Below are 6,379 nucleotides of genomic sequence, written 5' to 3' on the forward strand. Positions count from 1 at the left end.
GATTGGACAGTGCCTTTTTAGAGCTTCCATCAAGAAGTGAAGTGCGGATTTTTTTTTCTAGCAGATATATACAGTACAGACCAAAAGTTTGGACACACCTTCTCATTTAAAGATTTTTCTGTATTTTCATGACTATGAAAATTGTACATTCACACTGAAGGCATCAAAACTATGAATTAACACATGTGGAATTATATACTTAACAAAAAAGTGTGAAACAACTGAAAATATGTCTTATATTCTAGGTTCTTCAAAGTAGCCACCTTTTGCTTTGATGACTGCTTTGCACACTCTTGGCATTCTCTTGATGAGCTTCAAGAGGTAGTCACCGGAAATGGTCTTCACTTCACAGGTGTGCCCTGTCAGGTTTAATAAGTGGGATTTCTTGCCTTATAAATGGGGTTGGGACCAGCAGTTGTGTTGTGCAGAAGTCAGGTGGATACACAGCTGATAGTCCTACTGAATAGACTGTTAGAATTTGTATTATGGCAAAAAAAAAGCAGCTAAGTAAAGAAAAACGAGTGGCCATCATTACTTTAAGAAATGAAGGTCAGTCAGTCCGAAAAATTGGGAAAACTTTGAAAGTGTCCCCAAGTGCAGTTGCAAAAACCATCAAGCGCTACAAAGAAACTGGCTCACATGAGGACCGCCCCAGGAAAGGAAGACCAAGAGTCACCTCTGCTTCTGAGGATAAGTTTATCCGAGTCACCAGCCTCAGAAATCGCAGGTTAACAGCAGCTCAGATTAGAGACCAGGTCAATGCCACACAGAGTTCTTGCAGCAGACACATCTCTACAACAACTGTTAAGAGAAGACTTTGTGCAGCAGGCCTTCATGGTAAAATAGCTGCTAGGAAACCACTGCTAAGGACAGGCAACAAGCAGAAGAGACTTGTTTGGGCTAAAGAGCACAAGGAATGGACATTAGACCAGTGGAAATCTGTGCTTTGGTCTGATGAGTCCAAATTTGAGATCTTTGGTTCCAACCACCGTGTCTTTGTGCGACGTAGAAAAGGTGAACGGATGGACTCTACATGCCTGGTTCCCACCGTGAAGCATGGAGGAGGAGGTGTGATGGTGTGGGGGTGCTTTGCTGGTGACACTGTTGGGGATTTATTCAAAATTGAAGGCATACTGAACCAGCATGGCTACCACAGCATCTTGCAGCGGCATGCTATTCCATCCGGTTTGCATTTAGTTGGACCATCATTTATTTTTCAACAGGACAATGACCCCAAACACACCTCCAGGCTGTGTAAGGGCTATTTGACCAAGAAGGAGAATGATGGGGGGCTACGCCAGATGACCTGGCCTCCACAGTCACCAGACCTGAACCCAATCGAGATGGTTTGGGGTGAGCTGGACCGCAGAGTGAAGGCAAAAGGGCCAACAAGTGCTAAGCATCTCTGGGAACTCCTTCAAGATTGTTGGAAGACCATTTCCGGTGACTACCTCTTGAAGCTCATCAACAGAATGCCAAGAGTGTGCAAAGCAATCATCAAAGCAAAAGGTGGCTACTGTGAAGAAACCTAGTTTTGATGCCTTCAGTGTGAATGTACAATTTTCATAGTCATGAAAATACAGAAAAATCTTTAAATGAGACGGTGTATCCAAACTTTTGGTCTGTACTGTATATATTTTTTATTTCTTTTGGAAGAAAAAGGCTAAAAAACTGCACATATGAACAGCAAAGCGGATTTCCCATAGAGGAAAATAGATTTTTGGAACTGGATTTTGAAGAGGAATTGGAAGCAGATTCACTCTACAAATCTCAGTAAAGACAGAAAACCATTAAAAAATAACTGATCAGTTAACAAAAGCCATATAGCAGGAGTATTTTTTTTTACTTTTGCACAGTAAAAAAAATAGAATAACAAAGAAAAGTCATGGAGGTGCTGAATTTTACATTTGCTAATTATAAAGCATTATTAAAGGGGTTGTACAGGATTAGAAAAAAACATCTGCTTTTTGCAATAAACAGCGCCACACCAGTCTGCAGGTCATGTGCGGAATTACGGCTCATTTACTTTTATACCCATATCGTTGACTTGTTCTTGTAATCCCATACAACGCCTTTAGGTGGAGCGTAAATTTAAAGGAAAAATCCAATGCTAATTACCTTCCGATATTTAATTGAAAGTGACATTGGTGAGTGGTCTTTAATTCTAAGAATGAAAGGGGGCTACAGAGTGACGTCACCCCTTTGACACTGTGCAGAGATTTCTGTTACTGAAAATCCCAAACGTCATTGATATAAAGGGTCCTATGCTCAGAATATGGTGTCAGATTTCCAAAATCAGGAAGCTCTGCGTGATGCCAAAGGGGTCTGGACACGATATATAGGGCATAGGGTGGTCCGGGAGAACTGAGTCATCTTCTCACGTCTATCTGTTGACTGCCGCTGTGTATAGGGGATTTTGCGCTGATTATAGGACCGCATGTCAGGGAGCCTGATTGATGTCACCGGTGCCCGGGTGACCCCTAGGACAATCTGTGGTCATCCTCCAGCTGCTTTCCAAATTCATCCAGATTATGGATTTTCACATTTATCTGATAAGTGGCCACTTGCCCAATACTCCCTATATATAGAGAGGTCACACCAAGGCTGCGCAAAAAACGGTTCCAGTCTATCAGATGGCCCAATAATTAAAGGGGGACATCCACATTAAGGTTTCGTACACCAGCCTTGAAGGGGCTGTGATATTGTGGATTTCTCTTTAGGAAAGGTCATCAATATATGATCTGTAGGGGTCAACTCCATCGGCTGGATGTATATAGTCAGGATACACTGCATAGTGGCCATTTCAGGTACTGCAACTCAACTCCTTTTCACTTCAATAGGAGCTGAGCTGCAGAACCGGCAAACGGCCACTACATGGCGCTATTTTAGTGATCTGTAGGGGGTGCCTTATATCGGATCCCCACTGATCTATACTAATGATCAATAGCACAGTCTGGGACAACCCCTTTAATATCCAGCTCGCTCTTGGCAGTGACGGCGTGTTCTTTCATGCCTCAGATTTTAATTTTTGGCACATACCGCTTTGCCCCCTTTCCAAAAAGTGAATGAGCGTGGCGAAAAAAATGCAAAAAGATGCAGATTATGGCTCAACTATCGGGTGCCGTTTTATTGTGCAGACAGAAAATTGGCTCCAAAAGTTTGCGGGAAAGTTGCAAAACTTTTTTTTTACTTTAAACAAAAAGAATAACTTTCCCTTTAAGATCTATTTACTCTTCGGAATCTGACACATTCTATTTGTGTTCCGAGGTTGTTACTTTGTAACAACTGATAGATGAGAAGTTACTGTTAAAGGGGTTGTCCAGGATTAGAAATAAAGGACTGCTCTCTTTTTCGAAGGGTTGTACATGAAATCGCAGCTTGGCTCCATTGAGTTTAATGGAGACAAGCTGCAATACCAGACACAAGCCACGGTCAGAGGAGGTGGCGCTGTTTCTGAATGAATGCAGCAATGTATTTCTAATACTGGACAACCCCTTTAAGGTGAACTTCCCCTTTAAATACTTGCGTATTTATGTTAAATACAGGCTATTTGGTAAAGTTTTTAACGCCACCGGTGGTCAGCGAAGAGATAAAACTGGATCCGCAGTGAAAGGGGGAAAAAAAATAATACTGAGTATTTTGGGTTAATGGAGCGGCGCCTCCTGTGGTCACTGATCGCCCTGGTGGTGATGAAAGCTGCACATTATGATGATCGTTCACATCTCGCCCTCGTCTGCGCCGTAACCTTCACAGATTGCGGTTACATAAAACGTCAGCGGATTACAGCTCCTGAGATGATTCTGCCCTAATACGATTACACTGCTCTCCTAATGCCCGGCGCTGTGTGAGATTCCTCCATGTCATCCGCCAGCACAGCCGGAGCTGTATCACACTCAGGAGGCTTAGATACGGGGGCTCAGCAGACAGTATCACGCAGGATAGGATTAGATACACATCTCAGCAGGCAGTATCACACATGAGAGGTTTAGATACCGAGACTCGGCAGATAGTATCACACTCAGGAGGCTTAGATACAGAGGCTTGGCAGACAGTTTCACATAGGATAGGATTAGATACATGGCTCAGCAGACAGTATCACACGGGATAGGATTAGATACACGGCTTAGCAGACAGTATCACACAGGACAGGATTAGATACACAGCTTAGCAGACAGTATCACACAGGATAGGATTAGATACACAGCTCAGCAGACAGTAACACACAGGGCAGGATTAGATACACAGCTTAGCAGACAGTAACACACAGGGCAGGATTAGATACACAGCTCAGGAGACAGTATCACACAGGATAGGATTAGATACACAGCTCAGGAGACATTATCACACAGGATAGGATCACACATGAGAGGCTTAGATACCGAGGCATGGCAGGCAGTATTACATAGGATAGGATTAGATACATGGCTCAGCAGACAGTATCACACAGGATAGGATTAGATACACAGCTCAGCAGACAGTATCACACAGGATAGGATTAGATACACAGCTCAGCAGACAGTATCACACAGGATAGGATTAGATACACAGCTCAGCACACAGTATCACACAGGATAAGATTAGATACACGGCTCAGCAGACGGTATCACACAGGATAGGATTAGATACACAGCTCAGCAGACAGTATCACACAGGACAGGATCACACATGAGAGGCTTAGATACCGAGGCATGGCAGGCAGTATCACATAGGATAAGATTAGATACATGGCTCAGCAGACAGTATCACACAGGATAGGATTAGATACCCAGCTCAGCAGACAGTATCACACAGGATAGGATTAGATACACTGCTCAGCAGACAGTATCACACAGGATAGGATTAGATACCCAGATCAGCAGACAGTATCACACAGGATAGGATTAGATACACAGCTCAGCAGACAGTATCACACAGGATAGAATTAGATACACAGCTCAGCAGCCAGTATCACACAGGATAGGATTGGATACACAGCTCAGCAGACAGTATCACACAGGATAGGATTAGATACACAGCTCGGCAGCCAGTATCACACAGGATAGTATTAGATACACACGGCTCAGCAGACAGTATCACACAGGATAGGATTAGATACACACGGCTCAGCAGACAGTATCACACAGGATAGGATTAGATACACAGTTAAGCAGACAGTATCACACAGGATAGGATTAGATACACAGCTCAGTAAACAGTATCACACAGGATAGGATTAGATACATGGCTCAGCAGACAGTATCACACAGGATAGGATTAGATACACGGCTCAGCAGATGGTATCACACAGGAGAAGATTAGATACACAGCTCAGGAGACAGTATCACACAGGATAGGATTAGATACACAGCTCAGCAGACAGTATCACACAGGATAAGATTAGATACACAGCTCAGCAGACAGTATCACACAGGACAGGATCACACATGAGAGGCTTAGATACCGAGGCATGGCAGGCAGTATCACATAGGATAGGATTAGATACATGGCTCAGCAGACAGTATCACACAGGATAGGATTAGATACACAGCTCAGCAGACAGTATCACACAGGATAGGATTAGATACACAGCTCAGCAGCCAGTATCACACAGGATAGGATTAGATACACGGCTCAGCAGACAGTATCACACAGGATAGGATTAGATACACAGCTCAGCAGCCAGTATCACACAGGATAAGATTAGATACACAGCTCAGCAGTCAGAATCACACAGGATAGGATTAGATACACAGCTCAGCAGCCAGTATCACACAGGATAGGATTAGATACACGGCTCAGCAGACAGTATCACACAGGATAGGATTAGATACACAGCTCAGCAGCCAGTATCACACAGGATAAGATTAGATACACAGCTCAGCAGCCAGAATCACACAGGATAGGATTAGATACACGGCTCAGCAGATATTATCACACAGGATAGGATTAGATACACAGCTCAGCAGACAGTATCACACAGGGTAGGATTAGATACACGGCTCAGCATTAAGTATCACACAGGATAGGATTAGATACACGGATCAGCAGACAGTATCACACAGGATAGGATTAGATACACAACTCAGCAGACAGTATCACACAGGATAGAATTAGATACACAGCTCAGCAGCCAGTATCACAAAGGATAGGATTAGATACACAGCTCAGCAGACAGTATCACACAGGATAGGATTAGATACACAGCTCAGCACACAGTATCACACAGGATAAGATTAGATACACGGCTCAGCAGACGGTATCACACAGGATAGGATTAGATACACAGCTCAGCACACAGTATCACACAGGACAGGATCACACATGAGAGGCTTAGATACCGAGGCATGGCAGGCAGTATCACATAGGATAAGATTAGATACATGGCTCAGCAGACAGTATC

The sequence above is a fragment of the Phyllobates terribilis genome, unplaced genomic scaffold (assembly GCF_046119375.1).
Source record: "Phyllobates terribilis strain yellow unplaced genomic scaffold, ASM4611937v1 Scaffold_14__1_contigs__length_39327217, whole genome shotgun sequence".
Taxonomy (NCBI): domain Eukaryota; kingdom Metazoa; phylum Chordata; class Amphibia; order Anura; family Dendrobatidae; genus Phyllobates; species Phyllobates terribilis.